We start from the raw sequence: 15,425 nt of genomic DNA on the forward strand, positions 1-15,425 counted from the left end.
AGTTCTATTTTTAGTTGTTTAAGGACCTCCATACTGTTCTCCATAGTGGCTGTATCAATTTACATTCCCACCAACAGTGCAAGAGGGTTCCCCTTTCTCATGCCTCCCCAGCATTTGTTGTTGTAGATTTTCTAATCATGCAAATTCTAACTGATTGAGGTGATACTCATTGTAGTTTTGACTTGTATTAATGTGCCTCTTGGCCATTGGGTATGTCTTCGTTGGAGAAAATGTCCTCTTAGGTCTTCTGCCCATTTTTTGATTGGTTGTTTTTTTATATTAACTGCATGAGCTGTTTTATCATATTTTGGAGATTAATCCTTTGTCTGTTTGATTCGTTTGCAATATTTTGCCTCACCATTCTGAAGTTGTCTTTTCGTTCTTGTTTCTAGTTCCCTATGCTGTACAAGCTTTAAGTTTCATTAGGTCCATTTGTTTATTTTTAGTTTCATTTCTCTAGGAGTGGGTCAAAAAAGAGCTTGCTGTGATATGTCAAAAAGGAAGTTTTCTTCCTATGTTTTCCTCTAAGATTTTATAGTGTCTGTCATTACACTTAGGTGTTTAATCAACTTTGAGTATTTTGTGTATGGTATTAGGGATGTTCTAATTTCAGCTCTTTTAACATGTAGATGTCAGTTTTCGCAGCACCACATATTGAAGTAGGCTCGTCTTTCTCTATTGTATATTCTTGCCTCCTTTCTCAAAGATAAGGTGACCATATGTGTGTGGGTTTATCTCTGGGCTTTCTATTCCTGTTCCATTGATCTTATTTCTGTTTTGTGCCAGTACCATACTGTCTCATTAACTGTATCTTTGTAGTATATTCCTGGAATCCGACGGCGCCTGATTCCTCCGCTCTGTTTATCTTTCTCAAGATTGCTTTTCTATTTGGGCTCTTTTGTGTTTCCATACAAATTGTAAATATCTGTCTAAGTTCTGTGAAAAATGCAGTGGTAAGTTTGATAGGATTTGCATTTAATCTCTAGTTGCTTTGGTAGTTAGTCCTTTTCACAATGTTGATTCTTCAATCCAGAACATGGTTATTTCTCCATCTGTTTGTATCATCTTTACTTTCTTTCATCAGTGTCTTATAGTTTTCTGCATACAGATCTTTTTGTCCTCCTTAGTAGGTTTATTCCTAGGATTTTATTCTTTTTGTTGCAATGGTAAATCAGGGGGAGGCGGAGTGTTTTCCTTACTTCTGTTTCAGATTTTTCATCATAGTGTATATTAATACAGGAGATTCTGTGCATTAATTTTTGTATCCTGCTACTTTACCAATTCCGTGATTAGCTCTCGTAGTTGTCTGTTACATCTTTAAGATTCTCTATGTCTACTGTCATGTCTCTGCAGACCGTGAAGTTTTACCTCTTCTTTTCCATTTGTATTCCTTTATATTTCTTTTTCTTCTCATGATTGCTGTGGCTAGGACTTCCAAACTATGTTGAATAGAGTGGTAGAGTGGTCAACTTGTCTTGTTCCTGATCTTAGGGATGCTTTCAGTTTTTCACCATTGAGAATAATGGTTGCTGTGGGTTTGTGGTATATGGACTTTATTATTTACATAGGTTCCCTCTATGCCCACTTTCTGGAGAGTTTTCATCATAATGGTGTTGAATTTGTCAGAAGTCTTTTCTGCATCTATTGAGATGATCATATGATTTATTCTTCAGTTTGTTATATGGTTTATCACATTAATTATTGTTATACTGAAAATCCTTTCATCCTTGGATAAATCCCACTTGATCATGGTGTATGATCCTTTTAATGTTGGTTAGATACTGTTTGCTAGTATTTTGTTGAGGATTGTTGCATCTATATTTACCAGTGATAGTGTCTGTAATTTTCCTTTTTGTAGTTCTTTGTCTGGTTTTTGGTGTCTGGTGGCCTCTATAATGAGTTTTGGGAGTTTCCTTCCTCTGCATTTTTTGGAAAAATTTGAGAAGGATGGGTTTAGCTCTTCTCTAAATGTTATAGAATTCACCTGTGAAGCATCTGGTCCTGGGACTTTGTTTTTTGGAAGATTTTTAATCACAGTTTCAATTCATTACTTGTGATTGATCTTTTCATATTTTCTGTTTCTTCCTGGTTCAGTCTTGGAATTATACCTTTTTAAGAATTCCTCATTTCTTCCAGGTTGATCCATTTCATTGGCATAGAGTTGCTTGTAATAGCCTCTTATGATGCTTTTTTTCTGTCAGTGTCCGTTGTAACTTCTCCTTTTCATTCTAATTTTATTGCTTTGAGTTCTCTGCCTCTTTTTCTTGATAGTCTGGCTAAAGGTTTATCATTTTGTTTTATCTGCTCCAAAAAGCACCCTTTAACTTTACTGAGCTTTGCTATTGTTTTCTTTTCTTTGTTTCTATTTCATTTATTTCTGCTCTGATATTTATGATTTCTTCTACTAACTTTGCAGTTTATTTGTTCTTCTTTCTTTAGCTCCTTTAGGTGTAGGTTAGATTGCTTATTTGAGATTTTTCTTGTTTCTTGTGGTACGATTGTATTGCTAAAACTTCCCTCTTAGAACTGCTTTTGCTGCATCCCATAGGTTTTGGATCATCATGTTTTCATTGTCATTTGTTTCTAGGTATTTTTTGATTTCCTCTTTAGTGATCTCTTAGTTATTTAGTACATATTGTTTAGCCTTATGTGTTTATGTTTTTCACGTTTTCTTTTCCCTGTAATTCTAATCTCATAGAGTTGTGGTCAGAAAAGATGCTTGATATTATTCAGTTTTTCTTAATTTACTGAGGCTTGATTTGTGACCCAAGATTGATCTGTCATGGAGACTGTTGTGTGTGCACTTGATAAGAAGTTAATCTGCTGTTTTTGGATGGAATGTCCTATAAGTATCAATTAAATCTATCTGGTCCTTTGTGTCATTTAAAACTTGTGGTTCCTTATTTTCTGTGTGGATGATCTGTCCCATTGGTGTAAGTGAGATGTTAAAGTCCCCCACTATATTGTGTTACTGTTGAATTTCCTCTTTTATAGCTGTTTAGCAGTCCTTATGTATTGAGGTGGCTCCTATGTTGGGTGCATATATATTTATAATTATTGTATCTCCTTTATGGATTATCCCTTATCATTATGGAGTGTGTCTTCCTGTCTCTTGTAACGTTCTTTATTTTAAGGTCTTATTTTTATCTGATAATGAGTATTGCTACTCCAGCTTACTTTTGCTTTCCTTTTGCATGGAATATCTTTTTCCACCCCCTCACTTTCAGTCTGTATGTGTCCATAGGTCTGAAGTGGATCTCTTGTAGACAGCATATGTATGGGTCTTGATTTTGTATCCATTCAGTGAGCCTGTGTCTTTTGTTTGGAGCATTTAGTCCATTCACATTTAAGTAATTATCGGTATGTATGTTCCTATGACTATTTTCTTAATTGTTTTGGGTTTGTTTTTGTAGGTCCTTTTGTTCTCTTGTGTTTCCCACTTAGAGAAGTTCCTTTAGCGTTTGTTGTAGAGCTGGTTTGATGGTGCTGAAATCTCTTAGTTTTGCTTGTCTGTAAGCTTTTGACTTCTCCATTGAATCTGAATGAGATCCTTGCTGGGTAGAGTAATCTTGGTTGTAGATTCTTCCCTTTCATCGCTTTAAGTATATCTTGCAACCTCCTTCTGGCTTGTAGAGTTTCTGCGGAGAAATCAGCTGTTAACTTATGGGAGTTCCTTGTATGTTGTTTGTTGTTGTTCCCTTTTGGCTTTTAATAATTTTACTTTGTCTTTAACTCTTGTCAGTTTGATTACTGTGTGTCTCGGCATGTTTCTCCTTGGGCTTATTGTGGCTGGGACTCTGCCCTTCCTTGACTTGGGTGGCTATTTACTTTCCCATGTTAGGGAAGTTTTTGACTATAATCTCTTCAAATATTTTATCAGGTCCTTTCTCTCTTCTCCTTCTGGGACCCCTATGATGCAAATGTTGGTTCGTTTTATGTTGTCCCAGAGGTCTCTTAGGGTGTCTTCATTTCTTTCATTCTTTTTTCTTTATTCTGTTCTGTGCTAGTGATTTCCACCATTCTGTCTTCCAGGTCACTTATCCGTTCTTCTGCCTCAGTTATTCTGCTATTGATTCCTTCTAGTGTATTTTCCATTTCAGTTTTTCTATCGTTCATCTCTGTTTGTTTGTTGTTTAATTCTTCTAGGTCTTTGTTAAACATTTCTTGCATCTTCTTGATCTTTGCCTCCATTTTTTTTCCCAAGGTCCTGAATTATCTTTACTATCATTATTCTGAATTCTTTCTCTGGAAGGTTGCCTATGTCCACTTCATTTAGTTGTTTTTCTGGTGTTTTATATTGTCCCTTCATCTGGTACATAGTCCTCTGCCTTTCATTTTGTCTTTCTTTCTGTGAATGTGGTTTTCTTTCCACAGGCTGCAGGATTGTAGTTCTTTTTGCTTCTGCTGTCTGCTCTCTGGTGGATGAGGCTATCTCTGGACATTAAGAGGAGACTCCTGTGGGTCATGCCTTAGTGAAAGCAGCCAGGGGAAACAAAAGCCTATTCTGTGTTAGTGTTGGAGGGTCTGCTGCAGAGGCAGGTCCAATTATTTTATATTGATATTTAGTGAAGTATTAATCTTCCCAATCTTAAAAATAAATATTACAATTAGTATATATTTAGTAATCAATTAACTGTGTAGATAAAGCATCAGATTGATATATTTTTTATTTGGATTTAATTGATTCTTCTAAAGGACCAAAATGTATTGTATATGAGTTAAATATTTTTTAAACTTTATAGTGGCTGTAGTTAGTACAAGGAAAAAGACAGGTCTTAAGTTTAAAAGCCTTTTACTTGACTTCATTTGAACAGCTTAGTTTCTCAACAGCAACCCCACACATATATAGGCAGTACTGCTTCAGATAAATTTGTTGGATTTTTTGGTAGAAAATGAGAGTTAAATTAATGTAACACTAAGAGAAATGCAACTTTATTCACTATTTTCCTGACTGATGAAAAGGTATTAAGAACTCACAAATGGAGTACTTTTAAAGCATAAACAATTTCAGAGGTCTTCACACATTGATTTTTCTCTATATCTTAAAACTTCTATAATAACATGCTTCACTAAAATTTTCATTTATTGTCTAGCTCCAAGGATAATGGAAGCTGATTTGCTATATATACAGTAGAATTTTTTTTTAACTGCATCAAAGGCATATCCTAGCTCTGCTAAAGGGCCTGCACCACAGTCAATATAAAAGCACAAAAAGTCCCATCAGTTTAATAATAATAAAACCCAAAAAATGGAAAACTGAGGGTGCAGGGAAGAGGCCCCTGGGCCAGGGGCATGGGGAGCCCTGCTCATGGCACCAGGCCTGGCCACAGGGCTCCCCTGGTATTGCTGTTGCTACGAGATTGGGGGTCAGCAATTGTCCTGTGGGAGCCATGGTTCACCTGGGTTGAGGACCCTTACTTCTTCTGGGGTGTGCTCAGCTTCTGCATACCCCTGATCTTGTCAGCTGGCCAGAGCTGAAGGCCTCAGTGGGTTTGTAACAGTCAACCAGCAGCTCCTTGACCCTGGCAGCTCGGGTGTCATTCATCACTCTCCATGTCCAGGAGTTCATCCACATCAATTTCCAGCTCCAGGATCTCCTCTTCCTGGCAGTTGTAGAGGTGAGCGATCTGCTCCAGGATCCACTCCTCCAGGTTGAGGCGCTTCCGTAGCTCCTTGCAGTTGTACTTGACTGTGACCTTCCCTTGGCGCTTCACTGGTCCCTCATCGTCTGCACCACCTGGGCCCTCGCCTGCAGCCCCAGGGTGGCTCTGAAAGTAGATGCGGGGTCCTGGGCCACCACTCCCTGGTCCAGGGGCTGGAGCCACCAACGCCACACCCCCCACAGGGCCAAGTATGTGTGTCAGGCTCCTCCTTGTGCTGCCGCCTCCAGGATGCCTGCCGGCTGGCTCCAGGCCCCTGGCTAGGGTTAGCTCATGAGCTCAGCTCCACAGGGCTCCTCATGGCTCTGCAGCAAGGGCAGCGGCGGCGGGCGTGCCTGGGGGCAGATGCAGCATGTGGCGTCCCCAGAGCTGGCCTGGCCACACCCCGCCCCCTCCTCACCAATCCCTAGAATTTTTTCTGTATATTAAATTGATAATATTTATCTGGTAGCAGCATTCAGTGTCATGCAGTATGTATTGATGCTATTGTTATCTGCTTTTGGAATAAGTCTGTGAGGTACTTCAGCTTGAAAGAAGCAATAAATGAACCAAAAAACAAATGATAACTAATGAGACAGTGAAGAGAACAGGGTAAATTCCCAGATTTCAAATGAACTGTACTATTTTGTGACTCCACTCATCCTCAGATTATCCTATATATATATATTCAGTCACCAAGAATACATCATAAGATAATTATTTATATGTAGTGGTCTCCATAGTTATTTAGCCAATCCTTTTAGCCCTTGAATGATTAATTCCAATTCATTTATTCAAAGTTTTTTGAGCTCCTACTTTTTACAAACACTGATGTAAACACTAGGGTTAACATGATAAAAAAAAGGGGGGGGGAGTCTCCACATTATAGCTTGATTAGAGTAAGAGTTAATAAGAAAATACAAGGAATCATTAGTATGACTCCCGAGCTGAGTGAGAGGTCAGCATGGACTAATACTAGCAAGTGATAACTTCTTATATGTGTAATTGGAGTTTCCAAAGAAGTAAAGAGAGTCAGAGACAGTTGTTGAAATGGAAGATAGGTAAAGAAAATCTAATATGTGGAAATAGAGTCCCTGGAGAAGGAAAAAGAAAAGAAAGCAATAGAATTTATGTTTAAAACTGTAATAAAAGAAAATTTTATAGAAATAAAAGACTTCCAGGTACAAATTGACAAGGCTGACTTAATACTAGAAAATCAACTTGGAATTGTCAACTTGGAAACAGATCCTTGTAAATTTATTGGATCTTAAAGATAACGGAGATATCTTCAGGGTCTCTAGTCATAAAGTGATTAGGATCTTTTTTTAAAAAAGCCCCAGAAAACTACCAAGCCCCTTCCACACTGTGAAGATAAAAGAAGTCACATTCTGCAAGACCGAAACGGCCTCCACCAGAACATGACCATGCTGGAGGCTTGACCTTGGACTTCCTAGATCTAGAACTGTGAGAAATACATGTTTGTTGCTTATAAGCCACCTAGTCTATGGCATTTGGTTATAGCAGCCCAAACAGACTAAGACAAAAGGCTAGTTTATTATTGGGAAATCCACTAATACCATATAACATATTAATAGGCATAAGAAGAAAATGCAGATTAATAGTCTCCATGGATGCTGAAAAATTATTTGACAAAATTCAATACATACAAACATTCAAGAACATAGAAATCCATGGATAGTTCCCTTACCATATTTCATAAAAATAATTATATATTTTTATACATCTAGATATGTATGTGTATATATATTTAATATATATGAAATAGAGACATAATGCAAATTTGGCAAAATATTGACCATTGTTGAGTCTGAGTAAAGAATATATGGGAGTTCATTGTACTAGTCTTGCAACCTTTCTATAATTTTTACATTATATCAAAATAAAATATTGTACAATTCACTATTTCTGAATAATAGAGATGAAAAATTGGCTAAACAATGTCATTTTCTGTGTCTAATCCTTTTTAACCAAGTTACTGTAATAGCCTTTTAATATGGTAGTTCTTGTTATAACTACAATTAATTGTTACAATTACTGCCATTTATAAAGTATATTTCAGTGATGGCACATTTATACAGTGTTATCTCACTGAGTTTTCACAAAACAACCTGAAAGGGGGATAGAGTTACAGTCCCATTTTACACAAGAGGAAACTGAGCCTTCTAGGAGTAAAATGGTTTGCCCAAGTTGACCGGGCAGTAAGTGATGGATTCAAGACAAAAATTCATGTCTCTGTCTCCCTTGCTGTCTCAAATCTTTCCTCCAGTGCATCCATCTAACCCCAAAGACATGAGTTTTTCTATACTTTTGCTTAAATGTGGGGATGATATCCTAGGCTTCTTTTGTATTCCCATAGCACAATATGTGGCTTGCACATCACAAACAATCAATAATAGTTGTTGAATTAAGTTAAATTACAATGTAGTATGAATAAATAAAAAGGGAAAGAGAAAAGAATAAGTCTGTGCTTAAATAGTTCCCTACATATATTGATTCTCTTTGTCTTAATTTTCACATAAAAATTTGTTAGCTGACACAATGAAAAATTTAGGTAAATGAATATGAGCGATTGATTATATAAAGGTAGTATTGCAAATGTAAACAAAATATTTGACTAGTATTTTTAACTTTCAGGTGGGAATTTTATTGATGGTAAGTTCAATAAAGAAGGGGGAAAATACCAACGTGCTGTGTTTTTCATACTCTGTCTATTCTGAAAAGTGTTGGCCTAGATATAGTGCAGATGACATCATGTAATTTATATGTTCATAAATCCTCCAGTACATGAAGTACCTTCAATCAGTGACCAATGCCTAAAGGATGAGGTATATTTTTACTGAGTACACATTTTATTGAACTATAACATGCATAGAGAAATTGTGCAAATAATAGGTGTCCAGCTGGATAGATTTATACACAGTGCACTTACCTGTTAACAGAACCTCAGAAGTCCCCATCATGTTCCTTTTCAGTCACTACCTAACGCCTCTGATAAAATTACTCACTATTTTGACTTCTAACATGATATATAATACTTTTGCCTGTTGTGGAGCTTCATTTACATCAAACCATAGAATACGTTCTATTTTGTGCTGAGATTCTTTCATTGAACATTATTTTTTTGAGATATTACCCACATAGTCTGTTCATTCTCATTACAGTATTATGTTCCAGTGTACAAATATGCCACTATTTATTTATTCATTTTACTATTGAGGTATATTTGGGTAGTTTCCAATTTTAGACTATTAAAGTGGTGCTATGAATGTTCTTATTCACGTTTCAGCAGATATATATGTACACATATCTGTCATGGATATATCCAAGGAGTGGACTTACTAAGTCATAGAGATGCATATGTTCAGTTTAGTAGATATTACAAACTAGTTTTCCAAAGTGATTATACCTGTTACCTGGCCCATGAACAGTGTATACAAGTTCCAACTGCTCCACATCTCCACCAACTTGCTATTGCCTGTCTTTTTCATTCTAGCCATTTTGATAGACGTGTAATGATAATTAAAATTGTAGTTTAATTTCTGCTTTCCCGATGACTAAGAAAGTGAAATACTTCTTCATAAGGTTTTTGGCCATTTGGCTATTTCTTTTGTGAGCTACGTTTCCAATCTTTTGTCCATTTTTTTAATTGAGCTCTCTGACATTTTCTTAAAAATTTTAAGCTCTTTATATATTGTAGATATTAGCCTTTTGTTGGATATTTGTATTGCAAATATTTTCTCAGTCTATGACTTGCTTTTTTACTCTCTTAATAATGTCTTTATTGATGTATAGTTGATTTACAATATTATATTAGTTTCAGGTATACAGCTTAGTGATTCAGTATTTTCACAGATTATACTTCATTAAAAGTTATTACAAGATAATGGCTATAATTCCCTGTGCTATACAATATATCCTTGTTGCTTATCTATTTTATAGCAGTTTGTATCTCTTAATCGCATACCTCTAATATGCCTCTCCCCCCTTCCCTCTTCCTTTGGGTAACCACTAGTTTGTTTTCTAAATTTGTGAGTCTTTTTCTGTTTTGCATATACATTCACTTGTATTATTTTTTTAGATTCCATGTGTATGTGACTTATTTTACTAAGCATAGTGTTTTCTAGGTTCATCTATGTTGCTGCAAATAGCAGAATTCCATTCTTTTTATAGCTGAGAAATATTATATTGTATATATATACCACATCTTCTTTATCTGTTTGTCTGTTGATGGGCACTTGGGTTGCTTCTATGTCTTGGCTATTGTAAAAATGCTGCTAAGAACATGGGGTGCATGTATCTTTCTGAATTAGAGTTTTCATCTTCTCTGAATATATGCCCAGGAGTGGGATTGCTGGATCATATGGTAGTTCTGGTTTTAGTTTTCTGAGGAAGCTTCATACTGTTTTCCATAGTGGCTGCACTAATTTACATTCTCACCAACAATGTACAAGGGTTCCCTTTTCTCAACATCCTCACCGACATTTTTTATTTGTAGACTTTTTTTTTTTTTTTTTTTGCTGTACGTGGGCCTCTCACTGTTGTGGCCTCTCCCATTGTGGAGCACAGGCTCTGGACGCACAGGCTCAGCGGCCATGGCTCACGGACCTAGCCGCTCCGCGGCATGTGGGATCTTCCCGAACCAGGGCACGAACCCATGTCCCCTGCATCAGCAGGTGGACTCTCAACCACTGTGCCACCAGTGAAGCCCTGTAGACTTTTTGATGATAGCCATTCTGACAGATGAGGCGTGGTACCTTGTTTTTATTTGCATTTCTATAATAATTAGCATAGTTGAGCAGCTTTTCATGTGCCTGTTGGCTATCTGTATGTCTCTTTTGAAAAATGTCTATTCAGGTCTTCTACCCATTTTTTGATTGTGTTGTCTGGTGTTTTTTTGGTTGTTGTTTTGTTTTGATGTTGAGTTGTATGAGCTTTTTATATATTTTGTATATCAACCCCTTGTTAGTCATATCATTAGCAAATATTTTCTCCCATTCAGTAGATTTTTTTCATTTTTTTCAGTGGTTCCCCTTGCTGTGCAAAAGCTTTAAGTTTACTTAGCTTCCATTTATGTATCTTTGCTTTTATCTTTTGCCTTAGAAGACAGCCAATAAAATATTGCTACGTTTTATGTCAAAGTGTGTTCTGCCTATGTTCTCTTCTAGGAGCTTTATGGTTTCTCGTCTTCATTTTATAGAAATATTCTACTTATTTTCTTTATTTTTGTTTGCCTTTTGCTTGTTTTTATTTTTTAATTTTTAAATGCATTTTGAGTTTATTTTTCTTTATGGTGTGAGGAAATGTTCTAATCTCACTGTTTTACATGTAGTTGTCCAGTTTTCCCAGCACCACTTGTTAAAGAGACTGTCCTTTCTCCATAATATATTCTTGCCTCCTTTGTTGTAGATTAATTGACCATAGGTGTGTGGGCTTATTTCTGGGCTTTGTATCCTGTTCCACTGATCTGTGTATCTGTTTTTGTGCCAGTACCAGGCTGTTTAGATTACTGTAGTTTTGTGGTATCTTCTGAAGTCTCAAAGTGTGATACCTCCAGCTTTGTTCTTTTTTTCTCAAGATTGCTTTGGCTATTCTGAGTCTTTTGTGGTTTCATATGAATTTAGGATTATTTGTTCTAGTTCTGTGAAAAATGTCATGGTATTTTGATAGGGATTGTATTAAACCTGTAGATTGCTTTGGGTAGTATGGCCTTTTTAACATGTCATTTAATGATTTCTTTTGAAAAATAGAGGTTCTAAGTTTAAACAGTGCAATTTATCAATAACCTCCTTTATTAGTAGTACTGTTTCTGTCCTCTTTAATTAATCTTTGCCTACCCAAGATTATGAAAATAATCTCTTACATTTTCTTCTAAAAGCTTTATTGTTTACCTTTCTATTTTAGATCTACAATCCATCTGAAACTCACTTTTTGTGTATCAACCCCCTTGATGAAGTCGTATGATGTAATAGAAAGATCTTTTATTCTCTAAGCTCAGACGGATCTGGAGAATATAACAGAAATATGTAGAAGTGTATGCCCAAGAATACACAAAGCATAGTTTTTAAAAACCATATTAAATGATGACATTAATTTTATTGGCATGGAAGACTGTTGAGTGAAAGGAGTGGGTTATAGAACATAAAGCATTTATACAAATTGTATGCACACATATATTTTAGATACGTAAATTCATACAGTGTTATCCTGAAGGGTACTCAGGCATAGTTTAACAACATATCTGTGAATCATGGGATTTATGGTAATTTATATTTTTCTTTGAACTTTTCTGTATTGTTTGAATATTTTTCAGTGAATATGTATCTTCATTTCCAGAATAAACATGAAAAATCATTCTTATTTAAATACAAGTACATAGGGGAGAAGAGTTATCCAGAGGTACCCATAATAACCTTTTGGATCTTTTCATTCAGTCAGTTTTCTTCGCATAGATGGTGGCTGTTTTATCCTTTAATAAAAATTGTAATTCCTATTTAATTAGATTTCTGAATCTGGTACAAGTTTGGCCTGAGGGGGAGAGAGGCTAGAACAAAAGAACTCCTTGTGTCCAGTAAATAGATTTATTTCTGTAACGAAAAATGATTCATGATAAGATGTATCACTTTTATGGTTTATCTACATGCTTCATGAAAGAAGGAACCAATCCCTCCACATCTTTGCATGTTGATTAGTAGAGCCAGTTCAGCTGTATGTAGTTTGCCTTCATGCCAAAAACAAATCAGTATATAAAATTCTTCGGTCCACTGCAGATTTTCCTCTCACGACTCTGTAGATGTTGTTTTGTTATCCCATAGCCTCTAGGGAATGAGAGGATCACAGGTCAGTGTGCTTTAAATAATTTTATATACTTGCTTTTCTGTTCATAAGACTAAAAGATTTTTTTCCTTTATTTTGTCTTTCAAACATTTTGGCAGATGTTTTATTATTTATTTTTATTTATTATTTATTATTCATTAGTACCTAGATGTGAGTATCTCTTCACTAGTAGAGAATTTCTTAACTTCATACTTGCTTTCCTCTCTCTCCCACTAAAAGATTGTTCTCTTTAATTATGCATCTTATTATTGATTCTGTTCCATTTAACTTTTTTTTTCTGCTTATGTTGGATCTCTCCTCTCTAGTTATAGAAGTGTATCAATCATTTATTCTCTAATTTTCTTCTCTAAGAATTACCCCTGCATCCTAGAGGATTTTATTAAGCTAGGCTTTAAGTACTGATTTATTTTCCTAAATTGTTTATTTTGCTCTTTACTTTTTCTAGTTGTATTTTTTAAATAAGTTACTAGTTTTTAAAAATACAGGTACATGGTTAAAACAGTACAAAAAATATTCTGTGAAAAGTTTCTTTTTGTTACCTGACAACTTAACCACTGTTTCCAGTTTCTTGTGTATTTCCAGAAATATTCTAAGCATACACATGTATGTATGCACGTATCTTTTTTCTTTTCTACATAAGTGGTAATATATTATCCATACTCTTCTTCACCTTGCTATTTTACTTAACAATATAACTTGAAGTTTGTACTATGTAAATACATTTAGATCTACCTCATTCTCTATTGCAATTATATTGTTTTCAATAGAATGGTTGTATAAAACATACTTAATTCTTCTTATATCAATAAACATTTAGACTATTTTTAATACTTTGCTAATATAAATAACTGTACATATATTTTTGTTTACATGTGCAAGTATATTTAGACAGGAAATTTTAGAAGTGGAATTGCCAAAAGATATCACATTTAAAATTTTGAAATATATTGCTAACTTTTCCCTAAAAAGCAGAACACTGTATTTTCTACTTTAGCAATTTGATAGATAACTACCATCTCATTAAATTTTCATTTCTTTAAGTATGAACGAAGTTATGCATTTTTCACATGTTTAAGGCCATTGTCTTTTTTTAAAGTGAGAATTCCCAAGGAAATTATCAATAAAGTTTAAAAAATAACCATTACCACCAATAATAAAATTAAAAGTAATCAAGTATTTAGGATATTTTAATCACTTGTGGCTAAAATATAAATTAAGTGAAGCATTTTTTAACTGTTCATGACTTATCTGTTAGTTCCATTTCCTTTATAAGTAATAAACAGATGATTGCAACTCAGAAAGCAAAGAGAAAATGACTTAGTTGAAATCTACCAAAAAGATAAATCCCTATTTTTTTTATAAGTTGTAAATAATTGATAGAAATCAATTTTATCCTAAAACAGAATCTCAACTACAGGTTACATTTAAATAAGTAATGAGAAAATGTACAGGAAACTAAAAGAAATGAAACCCATAAAGATTTAAGTCTTTTAAGAAAAAGCTACAAGCAATGATTTTGCAATATATGTTATAACCTGAGAAATACATGAAACTGATTATTTATGAGTATTTTTTATGAGCTATGTGTATGGAATAAAATTGTTTATATTTTATTGATAATTCTTAATAAAAAGTTTATTGATATACACAGGGCTTTTTATTTTAAGGCAGAAAATTAGGTCTTTTAAGACACAGCAGTGGCTTTTCCCCATGGGAAGCTGTACACCAGCAAACTTTTAGACCATGTCCAATGTTAAACATGTCCTCTATCAGTTTGATTGATGACCTGGTCTATTCTCAGCAAAACTGAGGAGAAAATGAAGGAATAGAGATGGCAAAAGAACTGGATACAACCTTTACATTCTTTTATCCATCCATCTATCCATTTATCTTATCCTTGTCTGAGCAGACAAGGTGGTGTGAGGAATCAAACATATATCTTATCTGTTGTGTTATCTGTTCTTAGAAAGCTTATCTAGGCAGAGAAGAGGTAAGAGGCAAGGTTATATGATGGAAAGACACAGAACCAGGATTAGACTTTATGCTGTACCACATCTACCACAGTCATCTCTGTCACCACCCAAGTCCAAACAGCCAAGTCTGTCCATTGTTCATTCTACTGCAGTGGCTCCTCTATACACTGCTGCTTCCACTTTTAGATCCCTGTAATCTGTTCCCCAGACAGCAACCAAAGTGATGTTTTACCAATGTAAAATGAGACCAAAAACCTCCAGCGTTATTCCATAACTCTTAGGAGGAGAGGTCCTTATCATAGAATTCAAGATCCTATGTGACCTGACCCTAGCTTCTCTCTGAAATCAGCTCTCACCACTCTCAATCACTCACTCTGCTTCAGCCACACTGGCTTCCCTGCATCTCCTTGAACTTCTCAAGGACACTCTTTGGCTCGAGGGCTACTTCACTTGCTATGTTTTCTACCTGAAATGCTCTTCCAGAAGATGGCTGCATGGTTTGCTCTCTGACTTCATTCAGTTCTGCTTTCATGTCGCCTCATTAGAGATCTTCCCTTAGCGCCCTATCGAAGAAAATGTACGCTCAGCTCATCTGCTCCCTTACCCTGCATTTTATTTTTCCAGAACACTTAAACTACTTCGCATTATATTGAGGGGTTTTTATTGTCTGCCTCTCCTCATTATATTATAAATTCCAAAATTCCAGGAATGCTCTGTTTTCTTCTTTGCTGTACTTTCAGTATGCAGCATAGTACCTGGTTCACAGTAGATAATCAGTAGGTATGTTGCACAAGTGAATGAAATCCACATTTTGGTCCTAAGTACTAACTTTCATGGAAATACTCTGTACTACCTCTATTGCTAGGACTGCTAGGCCTATGGATAAAAGTACAATGTAAATGAAGCTTGTTTTTGTTTATTTTTTATACCCTTGCTCCATGGCTTGTCAATTAATGCC

The 15,425-nt window shown here is 35.3% G+C and overlaps 1 protein-coding gene and 1 pseudogene across 1 annotated transcript in view; one reads left to right on the top strand and one right to left on the bottom strand.

Moving 5' to 3' along the window:
- UNC13C (unc-13 homolog C) overlaps positions 1-15,425 on the top strand; it is a 406,907-nt gene that overhangs the window by 259,014 nt on the left and 132,468 nt on the right. The gene's annotated exons all lie outside the window — the stretch shown is intronic.
- On the bottom strand, positions 5,415-8,617 carry LOC117310414 (protein phosphatase 1 regulatory subunit 14B pseudogene; annotated as a pseudogene).

Source organism: Tursiops truncatus, chromosome 2 (assembly GCF_011762595.2).
Source record: "Tursiops truncatus isolate mTurTru1 chromosome 2, mTurTru1.mat.Y, whole genome shotgun sequence".
Lineage (NCBI taxonomy): Eukaryota > Metazoa > Chordata > Mammalia > Artiodactyla > Delphinidae > Tursiops > Tursiops truncatus.